The sequence below is a fragment of the Crocuta crocuta genome, unplaced genomic scaffold (genome assembly GCF_008692635.1).
Source record: "Crocuta crocuta isolate KB4526 unplaced genomic scaffold, BGI_CrCroc_1.0 scaffold1727, whole genome shotgun sequence".
Taxonomy (NCBI): Eukaryota; Metazoa; Chordata; class Mammalia; order Carnivora; family Hyaenidae; genus Crocuta; species Crocuta crocuta.
In genome coordinates this window covers 352,654-360,623 of record NW_027531384.1, presented here as the reverse complement: position 1 = coordinate 360,623, position 7,970 = coordinate 352,654, and the positions used below count along the sequence as shown (strand labels likewise).

General features: G+C 35.0%; 1 long non-coding RNA gene and 1 pseudogene across 1 annotated transcript in view; one reads left to right on the top strand and one right to left on the bottom strand.

The window, feature by feature from the left end:
* LOC144238180 (uncharacterized) overlaps positions 1–3,726 on the bottom strand; it is a 4,244-nt gene extending 518 nt beyond the window's left edge. Inside the window, exon 1 of the long non-coding RNA XR_013337035.1 lies at positions 3,453–3,726. This is a non-coding gene — a long non-coding RNA (uncharacterized LOC144238180). The remainder of the gene's footprint in view (positions 1–3,452) is intronic.
* Positions 3,727–5,179: 1,453 nt separating this feature from the next.
* Positions 5,180–6,346, top strand: LOC144238177 (RNA-binding motif protein, X chromosome-like; annotated as a pseudogene).
* The last annotated feature ends 1,624 nt before the right edge of the window (positions 6,347–7,970 follow it).

The following is a 7,970-nucleotide window of genomic DNA, read 5'->3' as shown; positions in this document are numbered from 1 at the left end:
ATTAGACCAAATATACCTAAATTTTTATAGTATTTTGTTGCTAATAAGGAGAAAGAAAAAATCTTTATGATTTTCTAGGGCCTGCTAGGAAGTTTCAAAGATACTTTCAGATGTAAATATATATTAATTTTTTTAATTAAAGGTCTGACCTTGGGAAGACAAAATCAAAACAATTATCAAAGATGATTTACGTACTTGATTAAGATAGAATGATAGGCACCTGAGAAACAGTATTTGCTTATCTATATAATCCATGTGTTAAATTAATGTTTTAAAATAAACTAGAAAAAGGTAACAATGGTTGTGAGAATTTTAGTTCTTTAAAAATGAGGACCCTTTGTTGTTTTAGTTTTTAATAATCTGTAACAGAGTTTAGCCAAACCATGGCCCATAAGCCTAATCATGAGTTCATGGATACAGTTCATAACCTAAGAATAGTTCTTATATTTTCAAATGTTTGAAAAAATTTAAAATAGGGATAACATTTTGTGAAGAATGAAAATTCAGTGCCCATAAATATTAAACACACCCACACTTAATTATTTACACAATTGGCAAGGAAAATTTTTTCTTTACCTTTCAAGGTTCTTTTGACTGGTGTAAGAATTAAGTTGACATATGAGAGATTAGCAAAAGGAAATCTAATTTAATTCTGTACATATGATAGCTCTAGAAGAATATGAAGCTTAGGCGCGATCAGGCAATTGAGACTTAATGCACTATATGGAGCTAAGGAGAATGGAGTAGGTGCCTGGGATTCAAAGGGAAGGAAGAGAATTCAAAGGAAAATAAAAAAGAGTAAATATTTGGTAAACAAATGATTGATGGACAGTACGGAAACAGTGAGACACAGAAAAGAATTTTATCAAACATGCGAGCTATGTTTCTCCGTATCTACCACACCTAATTCATTTATACGGTCATTATCTATGGTGATAGCTGTCTCCTGGAGCAAGTCCTCTATAAATTCTTTTTGTCAGTTAGTGGAAAGGCAAAAAAGAAAAACCTCTTGAGTCTCCTGTTTCTTAAAAATAATCAGCCTAAAATAATCCACATGCCAGAGAGACACATTTTGGAGTGGCAAATTTTCCTCCGTTCTACATATAGTCTATGGTTGTTTTTCCACTACAGTGACAGAGTAGTTGTGATGGATCTTAGAGTCCTTATAGTCCTCAAAGCCTAAAATATTTAACATATGGTCCTTTACAGAAAAAAAAAATTACTGACTACTGTTCTAGAACTCGATAAAGTCAACACAAGGCACTAAAAATTGAGTGAGATACTGAATTTCTGCTCTCTGAGCAGATTGTACAAAGAGTAAGCTTTTTACTCCTTCTTGTTAAAGCTTTAAGATCAGTTGTCATTTTAACAAAAAGAAAACCAACTAAAACATTCACAGCTACTTCTTTATGAATTATCCTGTGAATAAGCTCATCAGCGTTAAGCAATATTTGTCAAAATGTTAATAATATATTTCAACTCTTCTTTTCAGTCCATTATTTGTATATATACAAGCCAACACTAAATTTCCTTAGTGTAAAAATTCCACAACTTTCAGTATATATCCAGGTTTTGTCTTTTATTATCATCATTCGCATTTTGACACAGACACCTTATTTTACAAACTTCAATCTTTCTTTCTTTCCTTCTTTTTTTATAAAACACATCCCATTACCTTGCATACACAACTGTGTTTTTTTGCTATTATTAATTTAACAGTGTCTCAGTTACTCATAGTAACTATGTTCTATAACCAACTTTTTTTATCACAAAGAAAATATATCTCACACAAAACATTTAACAGATGAACAAACTCATGAGTCCATGTAAGATCTTAGAAAATTATGTACAGATGTCTATACTACTTTGTACATAATATAAGAACTTTGTCAGAATTACAAATATATAGTAGTTTAAAATTTTTCACAATCCTAATCAGTGTATATAAATGAATTTGCTGTATGATCAATAAGCCAATGTAAAAGGTTTATGAATTTCAGAATTATTAGTTTCTTCATGAAAAACAGACTTAAATATAATTTAAGAAATAAAATATGCTGATTGTATTTTATTTAATACTTATAAAAGTCTGAGAAGTCATAAAACTGTTCTGAAACCAGTCTAATTTGTACAAAGATTCGCTTTGAATATGAGAGGTTAGCTTCTTACATAAACATCCTCACAGTTTCTATATGAAATTTTGTCTCTTAAAAGGCTAGCATATTTCAGGTTTCAGCTTCTTTATTTTTTAATGTATTTATTTTTTTAATGTAGTTTATTGTCAAGTTGGTTTCCTTATAACATCCAGTGCTCATCCCAACAAGTGCCCTCCTCCATGCCCATCACCCATTTTCCCCTCTTCCCCAACCCCCTCAACCCTTAGTTTGTTCTCAGTATTTAAGAGTCTCTTATGGTTTGCCTCCCTCCCTCTCCATAACTATTTTTCCCCTTTCCCTCCTCAGTGGTCTTCTGTTAAGTTTCTCCTGATCCACATATGAGTGTAAACATCACCTTCTTTATTTTCTCTGTACCTTTAGAAATGCTAGATATAGAGAAGCATTTATAAATTTCTAAAACTCATTTAAATAAAGCTCCATTAATTTTGGAGTCTGTATAATGTAATTCATTAATACCCTCTGGAGATAGGAAAACGGTTCCGATTACAAGAGGCTTTTCTCAACTAGACACCACAGCAGTAAGAGAGCTTAGAGCTTCATTTTTAACCTCACCCATAAGTCAAAAATAAATGTATAAACATACAAACATAACTTCTCAGATATCAAAAGACTATTTTTGGTCCTATGCTAAGTTGCAAAAGGGTGACTTTTGTGATAGTGAAACTAAGAAAGGAATTGTCAAACCTATTAGAACTTCCATGGAGCTGGACAAGCAAATGGTAAAGATGTACCCACTACTGGGTCCTGCAAGGCTGGGGGCTGAGGAGCTAGAACCCTGGCTGCATTCCAAGAAGTATGAGAGATAGCATTCTTTGGGAAACACCCTTACATTGGACTAAGGAAGAGCAAAATATATCACCCCCAAATATGCCTCTTTGCCGTATTGGTTATTTTAAGATATTTATTTTTAAAATTTTTTTTAAATGTTTATTTTTGAGAGAGAGAGACAGAGGTGGAGAGAGAGAGAGAGAGAGAGAGAGAGNTGTCTCCCTCTCTCTCTGACCCTCCCCTGCTCATGCTCGCTCGCTCTCTCTCTCGCTCTCTCTCTCTGAAATAAATAAAACATTTAAAAACTTTAAAAAAAATAAAAATAAATAAAAGTGCTATACTAAAATAAAGGTTAAAAAGTGGAGATGGACGTAACATTAATAATGTCCTATTTTACAAATTTGGGAGGGGGAAGTGTTACAGGTGTTTATTATTATGTTTTATAATAACGTATATGTTACATATATTCTTTTCTGTGGTGTACTATTTATCTATGGTGCACATTACCTCAAACCTTAGCTGGGCAGAAATTCAAGAACAGCTTAGCAGGGTGGATCTGGCTTAGGGTCTCTCATGATGTTCAGGCACATGTCAGCCAGGGCTGCCAACATCTTAAGAATTCTGGAGCTAGAGAATCTGTTTCTATGGTACCTCACTCATATGTCTAGTGCTGGCTTTTGGAAGAAGGACTCAGCTCTTCCCTACTTTGCCTATCCATGGGCTGCTTTAGTTATTTTTACCGTATGTCAAATTGCTTCTCACAGAAGAAGTGATCCAAGAGAAAGCAAGGTGGAAACTGCACTGCCTTTTATGACCTCACTTTGGAAGTCACACATCATCAGACACCTATTCAATATGGGAGGAAACTATAAAGGGACATACCTATCCAAATTGCGAAGTGCTGGGGGCCATCTTGGAGGATGGTTATTATCGTATGTGTTACATATTAAATTTTATTTATTTTTAAATGTTTATTCATTTTTGAGTGAGAGAGAGAGACAGAATGTGAGTGGAAGAGGGGCAGAGAGAGAGGGAGATACAGAATCTGCAGCAGCCTCCAGGCTCCAAGCTGTCAGCACAGAGCCTGATGTAAGGCTTGAACTAATGAACCATGAGATCATGACTTGAGACCAAGTCAAACACTTACCAGATTGAGCCACCCAGGTGCCCCCATATATTACATTTTAAAAATAAATAAAGAAAAATATCTTCCAGAACAACATATGGAAGACCAATTAATCTCCCTAACTATGCTCTGAATACCCTAAAAGAATGTAACTTATATGATTATTTATAAAACCATAACCTCACCCATAAGAAAAATGCCACAGAACTTATATACAATATTTATTCACTGACTTTCATAAAATAGTTACCTAGAATTGTTGGGTACCTTGATAAAATAGGAGAAGCCTGGTAGCTTTACATGGCCATATGTTGGCATAACATGACAGACCATTTTAATTTCCAGTATTATATTTAAAGTTTGAACAAATTTTTTTCTGCACAAAAATAAATAATTTTTGAGGAGTATATTGGCCATTCCATCTATAATCTACATCTGTATGTTACAGTACATATGAAAAAATGATAGTATTACATTAAACAAATTATCTTTATATGTAGACTAATAAATTTAACTTTCTAAGGGAATATTGTCATTAAAATATGCTTAATTGTATGTCAAGAGTACATGTTTAACTTCTTTCCATATTTATTTCAAAAACAGTAAAATTAATATTATTTCTCCTTTAAAATATTGATACAAATATTAAGAGTTAGCAAAGTTAATGGAATTTTGCATATCCATATATATCCTGTTGATCAGATAAGCTATACTGAAACTATGAAGTTCAGTATTGCACTTAGAGCCTACATGTTGTTTTCTCCTGTCTTAGAACTTTTCTATGCTGTTATAGGAAAATTTTCATCTTTTACTTGGAAAATTACAACACTAGTACACAAGCCAAGTCTTAACACATTTAACATTTGCTTATTGATAGCAATGTCATAAAATCAAATAGGTAACCAAATAATTTATTGAAATAAAATTTGATATGAGGTTTGCCCTTGTTATGTAGTAGTGCTAGCAGCTTCCCTCTAATGTTCTTGGAACCAGCAGCCCAGCAGCCCTACCTAGTGCTAAGCTGCTGCGAAGTCCCTGCCTGAGAGCTTGTAAGAGCCTGAAACCATCATCATCCTTCCAACTCTCACCAGGAGGCGGACGAGGGGGGATGGTTGAATCAGATTGCCCAGGAAAACTTCTCACTGGTGACCTTAATACAGAAACAAATGAGAAATCCCTTGAATCATTGTTTGACAAATATGGACAGATAGTGGAAGCTCTAGTGATGAAAGATGATAAAACCAACAAATCAAGAGGATTTGCTTTTGTCACGTTTGAAAGCACAGCAGATGTTAAGGATACAGCCAGAGACATGAATGGAAAGTCTTTATATGGAAAAGCCATCAAGGCAGAAGAAGCAACTAAACCGTCATTTGAAAGTGGTAGATATGGACCACCTCCACCTCCAAGAAGCAGAGGCCCTCCAGGAGGCTTTAGAGGTAGAAGAGTAGGAAGTGGAGGAACCAGGGGACCTCCCTCACATGGAAGGCACATGGACAATGGTGGCTATTCCATGAATTTTAACCTAACTTCTTCAAGAGGATCACTTCCAATGAAAAGAGCACCACCACCACAAAGTCACTGTTCTACTCCTAAAGATCTTCCCCTTTCAGACCAATTCGCAGCAGCAGTGCAGTAGAGGGAAGAAAAAGTTCCTGTGCAATGTGGAAGAGACAGTTATGGAGGCCTACCTTGAAGTAAAACCCTGGCCTTTTGTAAAGGTGTTTATTTGTCCCCAAAGGATGATGGATATTCTACTAAAGGCAGCTATTCAACCAGAGATTACTGAAACTTTTGATACAAGAGATTATGCATCACCACCAAGAGATTTTACCTACTGTGATTATGGTCATTCCAGTTCATATGATGACTACCCATCAACAGACTATAGTGATAGAGATAACTATGGTCCTGATCCTAACTATTCAGATTACCTAAGTGGAGCTTCTTACAGAGATTCATATGAGAGTTATGGTAACTCACATAATGCTCCACCTAGATGAGGGCCCTTGCCATCTTATGGTAGAAGCAGTCGCTATGATTACAGCAGCTCACATAATGGATATGATAGAAGTCAAGACAGTTAGGCAGCTGAAGTGATCTCTAGTCAAATGGCTGTGATCCACTTGGCAGACAAGAAAGAGAGCTTTCCCCTTCTATGGAAAGGGGGTACCCCATTCCACGTGATTCCTATAGCACTTTGAGCTGCAGAGCACCTAGTGGTGGTGACTATGGAGGAAACCAGTATGATAGAGGGGGAAGAATGAGCAGATAGTAAAAAGAAACAAAACTTTGGACCAAAACCCCATTCAACAAAACAAAAAAGTGGAACCTTTTCTGCTGTAACCACCCAAGGACTACTAAAACTAAAAATTATGTTACCTTTTTAAAATTTCCTTTTAAGTTCCCCTACCATAATTTTTATGTTCTTGTGAGAGGAAAAAAAGCAAAACCTATTTAATCCTACTTGACTTTATGGCATTACTTTCAACAAGCAAATATTAAATGTGTTAAGACTAGACCTGTGTACTAGTGTTGTAATTTTCCAAGTAAAAGTGTCCCAAAAGACCACATGCTATTTCTGTTTTTTCCCAGTAAATGAGGCAAGCAATTCTAAGACCTTCCATAAATATCTAACCATCTAAAATGTAAAGGTGAATCCTTCTGCCTATATAAATAAGCTAGCTATTAAAGGGTGATGGGGTATGCTACTCTTAGGATTTCAGGGTGTTTTTAACTAAAATATCAGTGTTTTCAGTATGAAAAATTCAAAATCAGATACTTATGTAAGGGAAGTGGTACTTGTCCAAAAAAGCAAATAGATAATGCTGGCCATATTTTGCCTTTCTTGTATTTCCTTGGAATCTACAAGAACCTCCCCTTTCCCATCCCCCAAACAGACCATTTAACTGTGTGTTAAGCAACTATAGAAAACTAAGTAAAAAGTTTGGTCAGAACAAAACAAAAAAATTTGATATGATTTCAGTCTTCTTAAATATATCAAGACTTGTTTTGTGACCTATCATGTGATCTATCCTTGAAAATATACCATGTGCACGTAAGAAGAATGTGTATTCTGCTGCTGTTGTGTGGAGTGTTCTATATTATATCTGTTAGTTTTATTTAGTTTAAAGTATAGTTCAAGTCCAATATCTCCTTATTGATTTTCTGTCTGGAAGATCTATCCATTGCTGAAAGTAGGGTATTAAAGTCCCCTACTAGTATTACATTGTTATCTATTTCTTTCTTCAGATCTGTTAGTATTTGCATAATATATTTTGGTGCTTTACTGTTGGGTGCATATAAATTTACAGTTATTATATCTTCTTGATTAATTGACCTCTTTATCATTATATAATGATCTTCTTTGTTTCTTGTTACTGTTTTTGGCTTAGTCTATTAGTCTGATGTAAGTATAGTTTCCTTTGTTCTCTTTGGTTTGTATTTTCTTATAATATCTTTTTCCATCCATTNTCTCTCTCCTAGAAATAAATAAAACATTAAAAAAAAAAAAAAAATTTTAAAAAAAAAATACTTAATTTTTTTAAATGTTTTATTTATTTCAGAGAGATTGAGAGAGTGAGAAAGAGAGAGACCGCGTGAGCAGGGGAGGGTCAGAGACAGAGAGACACAAAGAATCCACAGCAGGCTCCAGGCTCTGAGCTAGCTGTCAGCACAGAGCCCAACCCGGGGCTTGAACCCACAAACCGTGAGATGGTGACCTGAAGCTGAAGTCGGATGCTTAACCGACTGAGCCACCCAGGTGCCCCTCCATCCCCTTAATTTAAACCTATGTGGGTTTGAAAGTGTTTAAAGCTGTAGTGAGTTTCTGGTAGATAGTATATAGTTGGGTCTTGTTTTTTATCCATCCAGCTATCTTTTTATTTTAGAATTCATTC